We start from the raw sequence: 18,828 nt of genomic DNA, 5'->3' as shown, positions 1-18,828 counted from the left end.
TGTCGGAAAGACACTAACTGTGAGTGTGGTGGTGGAGCGTGGTGTTGTAGTGGTGCTCACTCACTGCGGGTGTAGTGGTGGAGCGTGGTGTTGTGGTGGTGCTCACTCACTGTGAGTGTGGTGGTGGAGCGTGGTGTTGTGGTGGTGCTCACTCACTGTGAGTGTGGTGGTGGAGCGTGGTGTTGTGGTGGTGCTCACTCACTGCGGGTGTGGTGGTGGAGCGTGGTGTTGTGGTGGTGCTCACTCACTGTGAGTGTGGTGGTGGAGCGTGGTGTTGTGGTGGTGCTCACTCACTGTGAGTGTGGTGGTGGAGCGTGGTGTTGTGGTGGTGCTCACTCACTGCGGGTGTGGTAGTGGACCGTCGTATGGCTGTTCTGTGGGCAGTCGACGCCAGCAGGGGGTAGTGTCTGGATGGTGATGCTGTAGTTCACCCCCAGCCGCAGGTCGTGTGAGGTGAGCAGGAACTGGGTCTGTGCACCAACGCAATACCAGGGGCCATTACAACGCAGGTCTACCCGTCTAACCCATTGCCTCAGGCCTGTGCCAGTAAGCTCATATCATTTCCCCATTGTAAGATGACACGATAAGTCAGCTAACCGCTTGCAGGAGCAGCGGACACCTTGTAGCCCAACACATTCCGGGTTGAAAAGAAATCGGCCAATGAGCCCCAACAAGCAGGGCCTTCTGGAAGACTCGGTGAGGAGTGGTAGAGACCCGGCGAGGAGGAATGCAGCTGCATTCATTATGAAATACTCAAGATAATCAAAGCATCGAAATGTTCCATGTGCTCAAATGAGGACGAGGCGCTGTCCACCTCCCCTGTCGGCCCAGGCGCCAGCGATGAAAATTCCGCATTTCTGTTGCAGAGTTCCATCTTGTCCCCAGGACAACGGCCTCCGACTTCTCACAAAGTGGCACGAACACCGGTAGCACCGCGCGCGTGCACGTGCGAGCAAGTGAGCGCGCGTGTAGAGAAGTACGTACGTCCGGAGGCACCTTCCTGAGCAGCACCTCCCAGCAGGTCCAGCGCCCCATGTCTCCGGTGAGGCCAAGCAGCGTCACCTGGAAGCCCTTGAGGCGGTGGTGCCTGTGCGGACTGGGACTCCAACTCAGCCGCAGGGCGTCCCTGCCCGGCTGGGAGGGCCGCTCGGGGGAGACGGACACGGAGGGGTGCCCAGGCCCCCGTGGCCCCGAGCACGTGCGGTCGGGAGGCATGGGGAACGGGGTGCACCCTGGCCACGGCCACACGACCACGACAACAACAATCACGACGACGACGAGAAGAAGTCAACGGTCAGCGCATCTCATCGCTCGAATTCGCAAGGCAACAAGAACGTGGATCGAGCAATAAACAAATACTATTTTGACTTAAAACTTCCGTGACTGCAGGAATTCATATTCTTTCGGTAAAGTTACGTAGATAGAAGAAAAATAATACTAAAAATAAAGTTAATAAAACATAATAAAAATATAATAAAAATAATTTAAAACATAAAACCACTAATGTAGACTGTAGCCTGGTTCTTAATCTGAGTGAGTGTACAGGCAGTCTATAATGTAGACTGTAGCAATGGTTATATAGCTGAGTGAGCGTACTGAGGTTAAGAACCAGGCTACAGTCTACATTATAGACTACCAGTACGCTCACTGAGGTTGATAACCAGGCTACAGTCTACATTATAGACTGCCAGTACACACACCCAGCTTAATAACCATTGCTATAGTCTACATTATAGACTGCCAGTACAGTCAACACACTTAAAAACCAGGCTACAGTCTACATTATAGACTGCCAGTACACTCACTCAGATTAAGAACCAGGCCACAGTGTACATTAGTGTTTTTTATTATTTAAATTTTATTTTAATTTTTATTCACTTTGTTTTTAGTATTATTTTTCTATCTACGTGACTTTACGGAAATAACCAAATATTATGAAATACTATTTTATTTACCGAGAACAGCCACACCGAGTCCGAAGACTAGCTTTTAGGATGGCTCCACATTGGGATGTTTGGCCAACAGCAATGCCATTGTGGTTGTAGCCACGGCAGGAATCTGAAGCACATGGAGGAAGCCCACGTAGAACAGGGGGAGAGCAACCACACTCCACACAGGATATCACACCCAGGTCCTTCTTGCTGGCAGGCACACGTGTTACCACTGCACCACCCTGTTGCATTGGCTGCTGATACCTTTGGATGGGCTTGGCTGAGACCTATCGCTGGGCCTGATGCGACGAGAAGAAAGTGCTCAAGAGGATGACCCCCTTGCTGAGGTCGTCCAATGACAGCAATCCGTGGGATGGTTGGTGTCACCACCAGACCATCGGGAGACGTAGGAAAACCTTCATCCAGCAGTAGATTGACTATGGCTGATGAGGATATATTTGAACGTGACTAATAAAGGACTTATTCTACCAATGCATAGTAGGCAATCATTTTCGTATTCGCAAAGTGAAAGTTTATCTCTGCTCAACCAAGCGTGTCTACTCAACACAGCTAGGTACGGTTATGTTGATAACAACACAAAGGCCTCCACTATCTCAACATTCTAACTACTGCAATCAGCTTTATTTGTATGCTATTAAGCAGTATCATTGCCCAACATTTTGCCTATAAATATCCTTTTAATGCTTGTGCACTACTGCTAATGCAGCACCAACTTAAAATGTGTGTTGTTGTTGTTGTTGTAAGGTTCACGTACAGGCCCAGCTAACAACCCCTCCACGGCCACCCCATGCATAACGATCTACAGCGTGGATGCTGTTCCTGCGTCCTTTGCGCCCCCCTTGTGTTCACTGAGACACACAAATCAAGCACGACTATGGGGAAAGTCGCGAACAAAATACGCCGCTGCCTGGACCTCACGCCACGCTGCTCCTCGCGATGTCCGCACTCAGAGCAGAGCGCCAACACACGCGGATCGACGACCCTTCCCTCCATCCCCATAGCGCTTCTCTCCCAAAAGAACACCTCCTCACTCATGTGCTGCGTTAAAGTACGCACAGATGGATGGGTAGATACACAGGGAGGTGTCAAGATGGACAGAATCGGATATTGATTGTTACCTGATAACAAAACCGTCATCTGCATGGTTGTGATCTATGGACGAGGACTTGTCGCTTTCCCTGCGTCGATAACGGGACACACGAGGTTATTATATTTAAGGTATTCGCGAACGTATTATGCTAAATTATTAAGTGCCAAGCCTCCTCGGGCGTTTACTCCCCTCACCAACAAACCCCCACGGTAACTTAAGACGTGCCTCGACATTCTAACGTCACGTTGCAAAAATAATTGACCATAAGTGGGTAATTACCCCTCCGACTGCCTTGTTGCTCCTCGCACGTGGGGGGACAACTTGCATCTGCTTCACATTTGCCGTCTTCCTCTCCCAAGCAGAGGGCCAAAGGGCACCAAAGTCACTGCCAGCATTGTTAAACAACAAATGTTTAAGAACTGTGCCTCATTACTAAATGTATATACTACACTACATCTTAATTTGTTGACTCGTTTACAATTAGATTGTATTGTAATGTTGCGTGCGACGGCTCTATGTTTGATCAGCAGCCAGACGCCTACATCGACGTCTGCTGGCCAGGACGAGAGGGCTTCGGCAGATCGAGTTCCTGTGGCTTCGTGATTCCTCCTCCGTTGAAGGAGCGCAGACGATGGTGGTTTAAGATACTCGTCCATAGTCTGAGTTGAATGGCTACAATCGCACAACTGTGGCTTGTGACTTTAATTTTCCGTTCATGAAGGAGATGTGCGCATCGGCCTGTTGATGTTCTGATGCGGTTGATGGCTACACCAGCAATGTCCTCGAGGAATGTCAAAGCCAGGAGATGCGACGTTTGGGTCTCGAATGAGGCGTTAATTCTGCACGTCCCTGTTGTTCCACTCTGTTCGCCAGCGTTGTTCAGGATCTGGGTGAGATTCTACGATGATGACGGCATGAACCCAAAAGGGGATCGGCACTTGGTTGATGGTGAGTGTGTGCGGTTGTCGTTGGCAAGATGGCAAGAAAACGGGTCAGTTTGCAAGTCGCTGTGGATGTTTGGTGGCAGAATGTTGGCCAGAACAGGGAACCAGGGTGTCAGTTTCAGCGTTCCGCTCCTGACACATGTCGCGTTATGAGATTGTGCATCGAGCATTTTGTGTACGAGAGAAGAGTGGCCGGGCAGGAAGTACGTCACCGGGTAAGAGGCTCAGATCAGGAACGAGCTGACAAAAGGGGACCAGGCTGACTTGTCTCAACAGTTGGAACGATATGATGGGACCTCCCATGATGGGACCTCCCATGATGGGACCTCCTATGATATCGTCAGATCATGTTGTTTTGTTTGCATGTTCACCACAAGTATATGTGGTTAATGCAGACATGATTCCTTGAAAAATGTTTCAGTTTGGTGTTTTAACATCTTAACACCTGTTTTATTGCAAGAAAGGATAAAACCTATTATTATAGTTGGAACGATGTCTTTAACTGGCGCGTGTTTATTAACCCACGTGCGTCTCTTGCTGTCCCTCGGTGTGTAACGCCAACCGTGCATCTCTCCACGCTACTTGGCACACGTTTAAGCTTTTTCTCCAATTTGTTTGCGAAATGTCCACGTTTCCGATCCACGTGTCGCAGCGTGGGCGGTGCGCACCAATCCAGAGATAGACATACATTCGGTATACATTCTGTATACAATCTGGATACATTTCAAAAGAGTCGGGACTCATTGAGATGCGCTGTAGCAATGAAGGCCAGGGTAGGGGAGTGCCACCTTCTCCACCAGACCAAACGCGAACACATTTCTCAGTCAACACAATGAACTGGAACTGGCAAAGCTGTGCAGCATTCTGCAATAAAGCAGAACACAATACCAGTACCAGATCTCGATACAAATCAATACCTGCCACACAGATGCCGACTGGCAGGCTATCCGAGTCAAACCGACACGTGGCAACCCTGGACCAAGAACACAATATATGCAGCATTTCCTTCTGCCAATCTATCTTGCTGACCCGCCCATACTGGACATCTGTGGAAAAGAGCTTCATAGCTCATCGGATTCTTCCTGCAGTCGAAATAAAGATTCTGATAACCGTTGCAGTGGATTTTCAGATTTTGATTTCCATCACTAGGGGGCAGCATTTGGCAGCGCCTCAATATCCACGGGTGCAGCAGAATGCAGTTGGGATGAAGCTGGGCACAAGATGCCAAAAAAATGTGGCCATGGAATGGGTACGGGCTTCACAACACACGGAGGTGTGGGGCGCTGCGTGTACAAAAGCGCTCAACCAAATTCAAAACCACCAACTGCAAATAACTGCGTGTGTGGCCATTTTGTCATTTTAAACCACGAACGAAAATCAAAGAGAGAGAAAGATGTGACCATCTCAACAGTAGTAAGTCAAAGACACAACTGTTGACCAATTTCGTTATTATTAGCATTCATCAGTACAACCATCAATGTCTGCTGCTGCTGCCATGCCACTGGGAGCCCGATACGGAGAGGCCTTTACACGGTGGAGACCGTTTGCCTCAAAGAAACTAATTAAAATATGAGAATAGGTTTTTCCCCTTTTATATGGCAACAAAACAGTTGTGTTAAGTTGTTAAAACACCAAACTGAAACCTTTCACAAGGAATCATATCTGCATTAACCACAATACTTGTGGTCAAAATGAAAAAAAAAACATACTCTGCTAATATATGCATTGTCTTTGAAACTGATTTGTCCACACCAGAGACAGCTTTCTTTTGAGCCTGTCTCAAACGGTGTTAGACCAGAGGACGCCAAAAGGCGTACAGCTCAAAGACAATGCACTATCAGAGTAATGAGAACTCGGGTGAGTTTTTTGTTTGAATTCTGACCACAAGTATTGTGGTTAATGCAGACATGATTCCTTGTAAAAGGTTTCAGTTTGGTGTTTTAACAACTTAACATGTGTTTTGTTGCCAGATAAAAGGGGGAACCCCTATTCTAATATTTTGCTACTGGCAAAGGAGGTCCCATGATATATTATTAAAATCTGTCAATTATGACAACCCACCACAATGGGTAAGCTCGTACATTCGAGACGTCAATTCCAACACAGACTTCCAAGATACACAGCACAGCCCACAAGTATCACCTGTGAAGGGTAGAACGGCACGCGAGGGGGTGGGCTGGCCAGCACCACGTCCAGACGATTTTGTCTCCCGAGTGGCGATGTTTACAGATTGCACCAGGTGCTCATTTGAGGCTGAGTCGACCTAGGGAAGACCTAGGAGCGGTTCAGATAATCGTCACCGGTGTTGGCCATGGAACTGGGGTGGCTGGGTTCGTAACACAACGTGCTAACCAATGCGCCACCGCTCCACGCCACGCAGGCACCCCCTTGCATGACACAAACACTCATTGTGGCACAAAAACAGCCATACTTTCACACGTACACAGAATAAACACAAACTAATATGTAAATACGTGACGTGTCGAGCAAATGGCCCTTCTTCGGTATAGTTTTGTAAATATGTTCTTCAGCCGCTGGCTTCGTAGCATAATTGCGCACGCGAGATGTGCTTCGACTGTAGCCTCGTCATCTGTTATTGGCATCTGTAGGGCGAGCGAGAAGAATCGCAGCCGGATCAGTCGGTTGCACCGTTGAGATCGGAGATTTGTCCCCATGGCATTTCGGTGCAGGCAGGATCCCAATGCCTCACTCTGGAATGAGGATTGTTTTGTCGTTGGCGGAGCGCGGAGTCGCTCTTACACCACCACCACCACCACCTCGGCTCAATTGCCGTGCGTGAGAAGGACACCCCCTGGGTGGTTGAAGCTCCTTAACTGCCACGAGCCAAAGTCCAACAACGTAAACCGGCCGCGCAGTCCTGGGCAGCTGCGGACCTTGCTGCCGGCAATCCGATCCATGCGGCATCAGCTGCCGTAACACGCTCCCCTGTTGACTTGGGCGCAAAGGGGCTCCGGCGTGACGTCACATCGTCGTCGGTGTTGATTTGGCCACGTGAACGTCAGAACGTTACCATCAGCAACCGTGATGTTGACAAAGACAATGGCGATAAGCGTTGTCATCATGTCGTTGCCACCATCACGTGACCATCGTTATCACCATCACTCGTACCATCAAACCACCATCATCGTCAGTTTGTTATTTAATACAATCCTGACGACTGTCGCCATGACCACTACCGTCGTCATCATAAAATCATCTTCGCTATCGCCATCACCGTTTATCATCGTCACCATCAATATGTCAGTGTAGCATCATCATCATCATCATCATCCATACGGGGTCAGTAAAAATAGTTCCATTTGTTCAAGCCGCACCACTTTATGGGATTTCACGGGTGGTGGTGGTCAATAATTGAGACTTGTCTCTAATAAAGAAGAGTTGCCCGATGCCCTTTAGAACGTGGAGACCCTAACCTTTTGAAGTACTTTAAAAACAAAGTTCTATTATTGGTATTGAAGTTAGCGTCCTTTAACCGTGAAGCCCATAAAGTTTAGTTATCTCGTTAGACAGGGGTTGTATACGATTCGTGCCTCTGCTCCTTCGCTTTCAAGTCAGAGTCAAGTCTACCAATACATGGGAGCTTTTTGGGTAAGATCGCGTAAATATAAATGTCGTTAAACCCGGCACCACTCGACACAGCCAAATAGGTTTGTCACGTAATCAAAACATGCCAATTCGTTATGAGTCCAGCACACCGGTGTGTTATAGAGTAAACCCGCTACCACATTTACAAAAAATAATCTAATTGTAAATTGTATACGTTTACTCTCCAACACACCGATGTGCTGTACTAGTAACGAGTTGGCATGTTCTATTTACGTGACAATCCTTACTGATTGGCTGTGTCCGGTGGTGGCGGGTTTAACGACGCATTTATATTTTCGCGATGTAACCCAAAAACTCTAGTATGGATAAAATATTGGTCGCGAATGCCTCCTGCTACTACTTCTGCCACGTGTTAAACTGTGCCAATACATTTTGCTTTGACATTGTCTAAATGTGAGCGCATCTCAAGATGCTGAACGGTTATGGGTGGACTGCGCATTGAGGGATTACTTCAGAGTGGAGTGAATCAAGGATAGACAGCAGGACACAAGGGCAAGAAAGACGACAGTACGGCAAAGGTGCAAGTTAAAAGTCTTCATTTGTTTCCTGTTTGTGTCATTTTCCACCAAGTTTAATCCCGATTGTGATATCGGCATCGTGTCGCGGCCCATTCGGATCTCACCCAGAGCAGTAGCACCCTTCGTCTTAGAAGGGTGCTACGTCCCACGGAAGCAGATGTGACAGAGCCACCACCGAGATCCCTTCAAGTGTCCTCCGGTCCACACACAATTCCTAAGATGTTCGTAACCGATCGTTAAAAGCAGTTAGCCGGTTAACCGGGCATCACTTCATAACCCTGGTGATTATCCACCAACATGGGCACGCATGGCACCCATGCCCTCACGCGCATGAATGTCTCACGCGCGAATGCCGCGGCATTGCTAACGCACCAGCGGTGCTTCCCAACGGCTCTCAAACTTTCGAGGTCACGCCATCTTCGCACCGCACCAATCCCAAAAGAGAGAAAATCCCAACTGCGCATTGTCGACGGAGAGAGTTGAAAGGGCCCGGTAGTGGGGGTTGGTGGCTGTGCACGCCCGGTCATCGGAGAGTGGAGGGCGGGGAGTTGGGGCGTCGGGGATGGACCGGCCATGGAACATCACGGACGAGAGGTCGTCTGTCCCAGCTTCCTCTCCTACAACCACGGAGATACCACAGCGGCACACCAGCTGGGACTTTGCCATGGCAAGCAGGCAGGTTGCGGAGCACCGCAGCAATGGCCTGCCACTCGTGGGAAATATCAACAGTGGCTGTCCGCCAGAGAGACAGGCCGCCGCCTCCGCTCGAGGAATATTGACACTCCACCACTGACTCGGTACCGCAAATGGAGTTGAGCATAAATGCATTCTTTATTCAAGCAGAGGGTACTTTAACTGAACGTCTAAAACAACGTAATAAAGACAACATTAAGAGTGCAAATACTCTCATGTCTTGCTAAGTTGAAGAGCCACAAATCCCCACTAACTGCAGGAGCAAAGCTGGTGGTTTATACATGAGGCATTGAAATGAGTGACTGAATAAGGGAAACATGAGGGCAGTGCTTCTCAAGTCCCAGGTGTGCCCCGGTATTTTCGGTAATTACAGCAAAGAACTTCACTCGTTCCCGCAAGCTGGGACGGACGAGCTCTCCTCCGTGCCGCTCAGTGACCGATCCAGCCGCCAGCCCCCGCCCTCCCCTCTCCCTCGGTCACGCACACAACTGGAAAGTGGCGAGAGCCGTGCAGTGGACAGGGTTGAGAAACCGGCAGGGACCTGAAGATGAAGAACACCTCGTGAAACATAAACAGCCTATAATAGAGGTTTCTTTGGGTTAGATTGCGTAAGTATAAATGTGTCGTTAAACCCGCCACCACCCGACACAGCCAACTAGTAAGGTTTGTCACGTGAACAGAACGTGCCAATTCGTTACTAGTACAGGACACCGGTGTGTTGGAGAGCAAATCCACAACATTTACAATCTCAGCACGACGTTTCGCCAGTAATAACAACTTGCTTCTTCAGGTGGACAGCCACATCTAGGATGTGGAGGAGCCCTCGTGGAGACGTTAGACACGGACGTCACCCGGTTCTAACGGCAAAAACCCCAACTTATCTAAGAGACCTCTCATCCGTCAGCAAAGTCAACGGCGGCAGTGATCCCAAGATGGTGAGATGCGAGTTTGGCTTTCACGCAGCCCCAATAGTGGGCAAAGCGAATTGCTGGCAAAAAGAAACGTTGACATCATAACAATCTAGTTCAGGAGGTATTGGAAAATAAACTCAGTTTAAAGCAACAGATGGGAATTGCCAATGAAACGTCACCAGTTGAGAAACTGACACACGGAGATCGTAATAGCGAACGCACGGTGCGAGAGAGGGGCAAGGTGCAAAGAGCAGAGCGCGAGTTATCTGAGCGCACGAATACACGGGGAGGAAGAGGAGAGACGTCAAGAGGGGTGGATATCGAACACGTCGAGCCCAGTGGATGCACGGGGCCAACTGAGAGACTTTGTCGGAGAGCACAGCGGTCTCGTCGAGAACGGTGTCGAGACGAGTCGCGCGATCCTGGAAGCAGCAAAAAGGAGGTTGGTGATTGGAAATGCAGAAATGGTCGCCCCTCGGGAGAAGAATTGAACCGTGACACAATGGAGACAGAGCCTTAAAACAATCTTTATGTTCAAACAAAAGCATACATCATAGGAACCGTTGTTTGGGTGAAAAGGAGAAAATTCAAGATCTCACACTTGGACCTCAGCCCTTCGTAGCATGCAACGGGGAGAGTCCCCGGATCACAATAGGATAACTGTAGGCATCGTCAAATTATCAGAACTACTGAGACATAAGTGAAATAGCTCAATGATGGAAATATGCCTCAATTATTCCTTTACACAAAAAGGGAGACACAACTGACTCGAAGACTCACACCCTGTCAGATACACACGAACATATATTGTTCAAAACGATCGTTGGCAACAGAATAGTACATATCTTAGAGTTCAACCAGCCATGTAAGCAAGCTGGGTTTTTGGAAAGGTTTTTCTACCATTGACCAAATAGATTAACGTACTGGGCGTTGACCTCTGGGCCGGCCCAGGACACACTGGCCGGACGACGTCACTCAGCTGGCCTGGGAATTCCCCAGGAGGAGCTATAGTCTGTGTATAGTAGTGTATAGTGGATAGTAGTGTATAGTGTAGTAGTGTATAGTAGTGTATAGTGTAGTGTATAGTAGTTCATAGTGGAGTGTATAGTAGTGTATAGTGTATAATAGTGTAGTAGTGCATAGTGTATAGTGTAGCAGTGTATAGTAATGTAGTGCTGGAGTCTGTCGCCAGGGAAAGGGAGGTCTCGACTGCCACCACTCTGAGAAACGAACGACTGTCAACAAGATTTTGGAAAGGACCGACGGATGTCAAATGTCGTTCCGAAAAGGCGTTCGAGTCGGTGGGAAATAATGCAGTCATCCAGCCAGGCCCTCAGACACCAAGGCCAAAACAGAAAAGACGTAGAAGTGTTAAAACCCATTGACAATGATGAATCGGCTACATTGATATTTCAAGAGGTAGCAAAATACATATCAGAAGCGATGTCAGGAAGGAAGATATTATCCCACCAAATGTATTCATCGTGACATGATAGGATATAAAGGCGGACTGGTAAGCGGATAAAATATAAACCATCCCAAGTTTGCTGATGCCGTGGTCATTGTAATGACCGATGAGAATGAATAGCAAGAAATGATTAAGCAACGCAAAGAAGGCTGCGGAGATAGCCTCGCGATACACGTCAGCAACACAAAAGTTGTCGACCTGTTTGTGCAATAAAAAACTGTAAACTATTTTTATTTTACCAGGTAAGGCCCACTGAGCTAAGCAGCTCTTTTTCAGAAGCGAGATCTGGCTATCACAAATGATAGCTCAACAAAGTGGCATTTCAAGTGGAAATTTCGAACAACCAAATACTCTAAATTCATGTTTCTAGATGTGGAGGGGAAAACCGGAGTAACTAGAGACAAATCCACGCTACCACGGGGAGAACATGCAAACTCCAAATATACAGGCGCCAGGGCCGGGATCGAACCCACGCGGCTCCTGTAGACCAGGCGGTCGCCAGCGTGGCGCCTGAAACAACTCGATTGTATATTTTGGAGGGACACATGAGGCGTGAGTAGTTGCATCTCGGGCAATGCTTGAAGGTTGGCGTTAAAGAGGCGAGCGAGGACAGGCTCAGATGCTTTCAAAAAATCGAACTTGATAACGAAAATAGAAAATGCCATTGTAATTACAGGATACAGTCATCAATCTGTACTATAACCTGCTCTAACATAGATTAGAAACATGGAAAGTGACGAAGAAAATGGAAAAACGTCCACTACACTTTCAATTTCTCCATGCACATTTTTTCAAGGCAGCATTTTCAATAACAGGAAATAGGAAAACAACTGAAATGATCGAGTTACGTGCATTTCATAGGTATCGCCGTGAAACTATACATTGAAGAACAAATAAAACGGGCAACGAGAATCGCGACATGACGATATTTTACAAAGCAAAGGAAGCGGTCACCGTTAACCTCACACCGCGCCGCGCTATGCCGCGGTGACCCCAGGCGCACATGGGGACCGGAGTGAGACGTTGCTTTGGTTCACGAATTTCCGTGTCGAGGGATCAAACCCGATAATCGGTTCAGTTATGGATTACTTCAAGCGTCGGATTTCAGCCCAGCTGATAATGCAGAGCCACCCCTGTCAATGCAATGCTAAACGTAGTGGGTCCACCTAGTGGCTACAATCCATTGGCGTGCACGCTTGAGAACGACCGCGACACGCCACTTCTCCCTGTACAGGGCGGATTTAAACCCGATGAGAAACCGGAGTCTCTATTTCACGAGTGGCCCGGCTCACCAAAAATTACAGAAGCAAAACAATTAAAATAAAGTTACAGTGAAGATAAAAGTCGACACAAAAGCCATTGAACATGCTGCACAAACATAAATCACTGTCACATATTAAAGTGCCTCCAGCGTATGGCAGCTCGGGCACATTATGTGAAACTGCACTGCGTGTGTTAGAACGATGAGCTATCGTTACATATCCCGCGGGAGCAGGATACACAGATGTACGTCTCACACTGGGAGGTCGCGAAGACAAGTGGGGAAAATGTTAACATGTCCCACACAGCCAGGAGAGGTCTGTCATTGTGCAGCTGAGCTCTAGGAATCGGCCGTCGTGTGCTGGGAATCCGGCAAGAGAGCTTCCGACTTCCAACTGAGAGGCTGCGAGTTCCACCCCACTTGATAGAAATTAGCACCACTGTGTGGAAGGGCAGCTACAACTGTCCTGTGAAATGGACTGGCCCCCGCCATAGGAATGTGGAACATCCACAAGAGGCTCAGGACTGCCACAGGAGTTGAGCACCACGCCACACCAGTTCGATTTTACTTCGCTATTACCTATATTCACTATCACTCTAAACTATTAGCAGTCAGATTGACTATGTTTAACAGCAATGTTAACTGGGGGAAATGTATACTATTTCAGATGAACGCTTAATTATACAATGACTGTTAAATTAATTGTTGTCGTGGTGCCGAGTTCACACAACCCCGAAACTGCCGCCCCAAGGCATGTGTGGCGCTTACTCCCCGGAGCAGAGGGGACACTTTGACTCTTGTTGAACGTGCGCACGAGTCCACGTACACGCTGCCCAACAAGATACTCATCGCCGCAGCCAGCTCGCTATCGCAGGACATCTCACGCAAGAGACTGACGCACGATACATCGACACGCTGTCCACACATTCTAACAGAGGAATCACGTGAGGCGGCCTTACCTTCCTCGAGGACGACGACTTTCCTCCCATGGCTCCCATCCGCAATCTGCCAATGTCACAAACAACATGAACACAGCTGGGGGTGAATGACGGGCAGCGGGGAGGTGAAGCCTTTGTCGCGGTGCAGGTGGCAGCAATCACAAAGAGAGAGAGAGGCTGCATCAGTGGAGAGGCACACACACACACCGCTGATGCTGCTCCTGTTGCTGCTGCTGCTGCTTTGTGGACACTCAATGCTGCGAGCAGCAGCAGCATCAGCTGCAGGGATGCCCCAGACGCGCAAGCGTGCCGAGAGCGCATGGTGTGGACACGCTTCAAGGAAATGCCGAATCCTTTTATATGCGCTGCAGCGTGGGAAACTCCCCACGTGATTTGTTTATGTAATTCTCACCAAGCAGCGGAGAACGTCAAGCGGGCAGCAACAAACATCACTCATATCACAGCTGTAGCAGGTTATTATTGTAAGAGCTTGGGGGCAAAGCAGAAAATGATGTTGATGATGATGATGGATGGGAATTCCAAAGTGCGAGGGGAAAAACAGACAGAGAAGCGCTGTGACCGGCAGTGTGGTGAGTGAGTGGGTGATGGAGTGAGTGTGTTGTTGTGGCCAGGAGTGCGGTGAGTGTGGGTGAGTGTTGTTGTGACCGGCAGTGTGGTGAGTGAGTGGGTGATAGAGTGAGTGTGTTGTTGTGGCCAGGAGTGTGGTGAGTGTGTCGGTGAGTGTTGTTGTGACCGGCAGTGTGGTGAGTGAGTGGGTTATGGAGTGAGTATGTTGTTGTGACCGGCAGTGTGGTGAGTGGGTGGGTGAGTGATGGGCTGAGTGTGTTGTTGTGGCCAGCAGTGTGGTGTGTTGTTGTGGCCAGGAGTGTGGTGGTGGTTGAACACCGTGTGGATGAGATAAAACAGCGGTCTCATAGACCGAGTCCTCAATAAGGGCGAGAGGAATTAATGGGCACAATGTACGGGCACAGCAACCATGGTAGCAGCAGCAGCAGCAGCCATACAGAGGGACAAGGGGGCGACTGGCGGCCATGGGGTGGCTGCAGCTCATCTGCTAGTGCTGGTGATTCTCACCCCGACTGGCGCTCTCTGTGACATTCAATGCAGCGCAGTGCGCAGTGGGCAGTGGGCAGTGCGCAGTGGGCAGTGCGCAGTGGGCAGTGCGCAGTGGGCAGTGCGCAGTGCGCAGTGGGCAGTGCGCAGCGCGCAGTGGGCAGTGGGCAGTGCGCAGTGCGCAGTGGGCAGTGCGCAGTGCGCAGTGCGCAGTGCGCAGTGGGCAGTGGGCAGTGCGCAGTGCGCAGTGCGCAGTGGGCAGTGGGCAGTGCGCAGTGGGCAGTGGGCAGTGGGCAGTGCGCAGTGCGCAGTGCGCAGTGGGCAGTGCGCAGTGCGCAGTGCGCAGTGGGCAGTGGGCAGTGGGCAGTGCGCAGTGGGCAGTGGGCAGTGGGCAGTGGGCAGTGCGCAGTGCGCAGTGGGCAGTGCGCAGTGGGCAGTGCGCAGTGGGCAGTGCGCAGTGCGCAGTGCGCAGTGGGCAGTGCGCAGTGCGCAGGCGCTGGGTGCTCCAGCACCCCAGACGTTGACAGCAGCGCGATTCCAATTCGGGCAGAATTGCGCACTACAGCGATCAGCACGCACGTGCTTAACGGCATACGTTGTAATTGTGAACAAGAGAAGTGGGGTAGCGTGTGGGTGACACGGACCGATGAAAATGTCGCTCTGTCACAGAATGTGTCTCCGGATTGTTCATCGCTCGTGGAAATGAAATCCAGGTGAGGTCCCAGAGGCGCTGAGACAACGAGGATACAAATATAAACACTTTATTAAGGGCTATTTGCTGCAACTTGTCAAACAGCTGATGACGTGTGAAGGAGTTTCTTGAGCAATAACCATTCTCTGCGAGGCTGACTAACATCACCTGACACTTGTCAGGGCATATTCCGTAACGGCATCAACTCCGCATAGAGGGTGTTGTGTGTGTGGGAGCCTTAGCGGGGAGCGGTGGCACAGCGGTTAGCGTGTTGCGCGCAACTAACCCGGCGACCCGAGTTCGATTCCCACTCACGGCCACCAGCACCGGTGACGATTATTTGCACCGGTCCTGAGCCTCCCCTAGGTAGACTCAGCCTCAAATGAGTACCCAGTTCGGTGTGTAAACATCGCCACTGGGGAGACAAAGGCGTTCGGGCGTGGTGCTGGCCACCCACCGCCTTGTTGTGCCGTGCCGGCAGCCTTCACAGGTGCTCCTGTCCAACACCACTTGCCCTAAAACAGTTTGTCACGGGGGATCTTTGTCTTTGTTGTGTCCCGATCGTCGGGGTTTCCCATCACGTCACCGAACATTTCTAAACGCGCTTCATGGGCCACGCGAACCCTGCGCGACACCGCAGGCCCCCTCGGGACATCGCCCTTCACCCTCGTCAGCCGCCTTGTCCATCCACAAAGGGCCGACGGCTCTCGCGCCCCCCCCCTCCCCCCCTTGAAAATACGAGGAGGAGACCGGCGTGACGGGGGCGGATTCCCCCCCACTCCTCGTGCCCCCTCGTGGGCTCTGTCCGTCCTCCCAGGCGAGCCCGGCTCCTGCCTCTCGCCACGTCTCTTCCCCGTGGGCCCAACCCAACATGACGTGGCCACTGGCGGTCCCTGGGGGCCTTGGGCGCAGCCCCTGACGTGTGGCCCCCGACAATACACGAAGAGTAACACCACCGCCACCCCACCACCACCACCGTCATCGTCGTCGTGCCGTGTGGCGGCCCCCACACTGACGACGTCTTATCGGCGAAAGTGGCCCCGCGCTGACAACGAGTGGAGAGCGCTGCGCCACTGCGCACACTCGCGACCTCGTGCTTGATGGCAGCTGCTGCCACGGGGAGACTCCGAGCCCTCTGAGCCCTCATCTCCGAGGGCCTGCGGGCCTATTGGGCTTTAATTTTAACCTATGAAGCCTCACCTAAGATACTTACCGTAAATGTAAAAGTAAAATCTAAACGACTCCAAGTTAGAAATGAATAGAAAATAACATCAGGAATATATATATTTCTCAAAACCAACGTAATAAAGTTATAACATATATGTAAAGACCACATTATCCGTGTATTTTCAATCTTTGTCCGGATTTTTTGCCTTCTGAGGCTGAATCTTGACGGCTTTGCTGGATCTAACGCGCGAGTCCTGCCACGTGTAAAAGTGATCCTGGCGGTGACTAAACATGCCGCAAGGGAGCAGGAGCAGCAGGAGCAGCAGCAGCAGGAGCAGCAGGAGCAGCAGGAGGAGCAGCAGGAGCAGCAGCAGGAGCAGCAGGAGCAGCAGCAGCAGGAGCAGCAGCAGGAGCAGCAGCAGCAGGAGCAGCAGCAGCAGGAGCAGCAGCAGGAGGAGCAGGAGCAGCAGGAGCAGCAGGAGCAGCAGCAGGAGGAGCAGCAGGAGGAGCAGCATGAGCAGCAGCAGGAGCAGCAGCAGGAGCAGCAGGAGCAGCAGGAGCAGCAGCAGGAGGAGCAGCAGGAGCAGGAGGAGCAGCAGGAGCAGCAGCAGGAGCAGCAGCAGGAGGAGCAGCAGGAGCAGCAGGAGCAGCAGGAGCAGCAGCAGGAGGAGCAGCAGGAGCAGGAGGAGCAGCAGGAGCAGCAGCAGCAGCAGCAGCAGGAGCAGCAGGAGCAGCAGCAGCAGGAGGAGCAGCAGGAGCAGGAGGAGCAGCAGGAGCAGCAGCAGGAGGAGCAGCAGGAGCAGCAGCAGGAGGAGCAGCAGGAGCAGGAGCAGCAGCAGGAGCAGCAGCAGGAGGAGCAGCAGGAGCAGCAGCAGCAGGAGGAGCAGCAGGAGGAGCAGCAGGAGCAGCAGCAGCAGGAGCAGCAGCAGGAGCAGCAGCAGGAGCAGCAGCAGCAGGAGCAGCAGCAGCAGGAGCAGCAGCAGCAGCAGGAGCAGCAGCAGGAGGAATCCACTGCTCCCGCGGTGCTCGCCCTCGGCTCGTGTTGGCGGGGACTCGAGGCTGGACGTGACATTCCTGTGCAGGGGCCAGAAGCCCGACATTTCAGACAAGAAGGGTGACACGCATGGGATTTCATCATCATCATCATCACAATCCATGGGCACATCGCCCGGAGGTGTCCACTGCGCATTGCTTCGTTTGGGATCGAGTCTATATATATATAAAGTATTAACAATTCTTAATGCTATAACATGTTAGAAATTAGTCACCTAGTGCTATACATGCATATGACAATAGTGTACAGTACTGAACGTAACATTTTTACCAAAATTGACACAAATAATTGTATTTATGATTTTTGTTCTTAGCTTGGCTTGTTTCTTCCCCTGCTAAGTGGCTTGACCTTTTGAGAAAATCAACCCTCACTGATTGTCGACTACGTCGCAGGGTAGAAACATCGCTGTTCAAATTAGTTCGGAATTGTGGCGGATGAAGCGTCATCAATGAAGTGTCTGTGCCGTAAATCGATCCATGTTGGCATTATATCGTCGTAACTTGAATATGTTTCACTAATTTTGTAATTTAAAAAGTTACTGACATTTTAAATACATAAAATCGATATTCAATTGAATATTAACGTTTCACAATTTATATGCGCTCAAAAATGGGCTTCACAAAAAAAACCGGACATAGTTACAGACAAACTCACACTTGCTCTGTGACGGTATGGAGATGAGATGACGCTCGCTTCACCGTGTTTGCTCACGCTGCTCAACGACTGAGTAATTATTCTGCGTTCGTTCAGCAAAAAGGGTTGTGGAATTCCGGCCAAAAACATTGCACCCGAGTGGAGAGAAACGCGCCTCGGAACCCCCCACTCGAACCTCGAACTCCAGCACTGAGTGGCATTTTTCCACGCAACCGTGAAAATCAAATCATCAAACCGAATCAATGGCACCCTGGGGTATTTGTTGCCGTTCTGATAGCGCAAAGGCTATATCTTCACAGACGAGTGTGGGTCTTCTGTGAGTCGGTGCGATGCTCGCTCTGTGGTTCTTCCGTGAGCAATGTCCAAAGTTGGCAAAACGTCGGCTGTCGACACGCCGGTGTAGCGAACAATTGAGACGACCCAGTGGTTACTACACCACGACACGTGCGGTGCCCACTCGCCCCATCTTCACTCCTCCAGCTCAAGCCGTACCTGCCGGATAACGGGTGGAGAGAAAATAATGTCCTCGGCTCTTTAGCCCTAAGAGCAAATATCTTCCAAAATACAGGTCCTTTTGAGTTATATCGCGTAGTAGATTTATAAATGTGTCGTTAAACTCACCACCACCTGACAACGCCAATTAGTAAGGGTTGTCACGTAAACAGAACGTGGCCAATTCGTCACTAGTACAGCATCACCGGTGTGTTGGAGAGCCAAGCCACAACATTTACAATCTGAGTACGACGTTTCGCCAGTAATTACAACTAGCTTCATCAGGCGACAGAC

The 18,828-nt window shown here is 50.4% G+C and overlaps 1 long non-coding RNA gene across 1 annotated transcript; it reads right to left on the bottom strand.

Moving 5' to 3' along the window:
• Positions 1-1,137: 1,137 nt before the first annotated feature.
• Positions 1,138-13,628, bottom strand: LOC144944428 (uncharacterized). The gene is made up of 3 exons (XR_013639582.1): positions 13,610-13,628; positions 13,424-13,469; positions 1,138-1,232 (listed from the first exon to the last, which is right to left on the bottom strand). It is a non-coding gene; the product is annotated as an uncharacterized LOC144944428 (long non-coding RNA).
• Between the last annotated feature and the right edge of the window lie 5,200 nt (positions 13,629-18,828).

The sequence above is a fragment of the Lampetra fluviatilis genome, chromosome 34 (assembly GCF_964198595.1).
Source record: "Lampetra fluviatilis chromosome 34, kcLamFluv1.1, whole genome shotgun sequence".
NCBI lineage: Eukaryota > Metazoa > Chordata > Hyperoartia > Petromyzontiformes > Petromyzontidae > Lampetra > Lampetra fluviatilis.
Note: the sequence above shows the minus strand (reverse complement) of the source record. Positions and strands in the feature narration are given on the sequence as shown.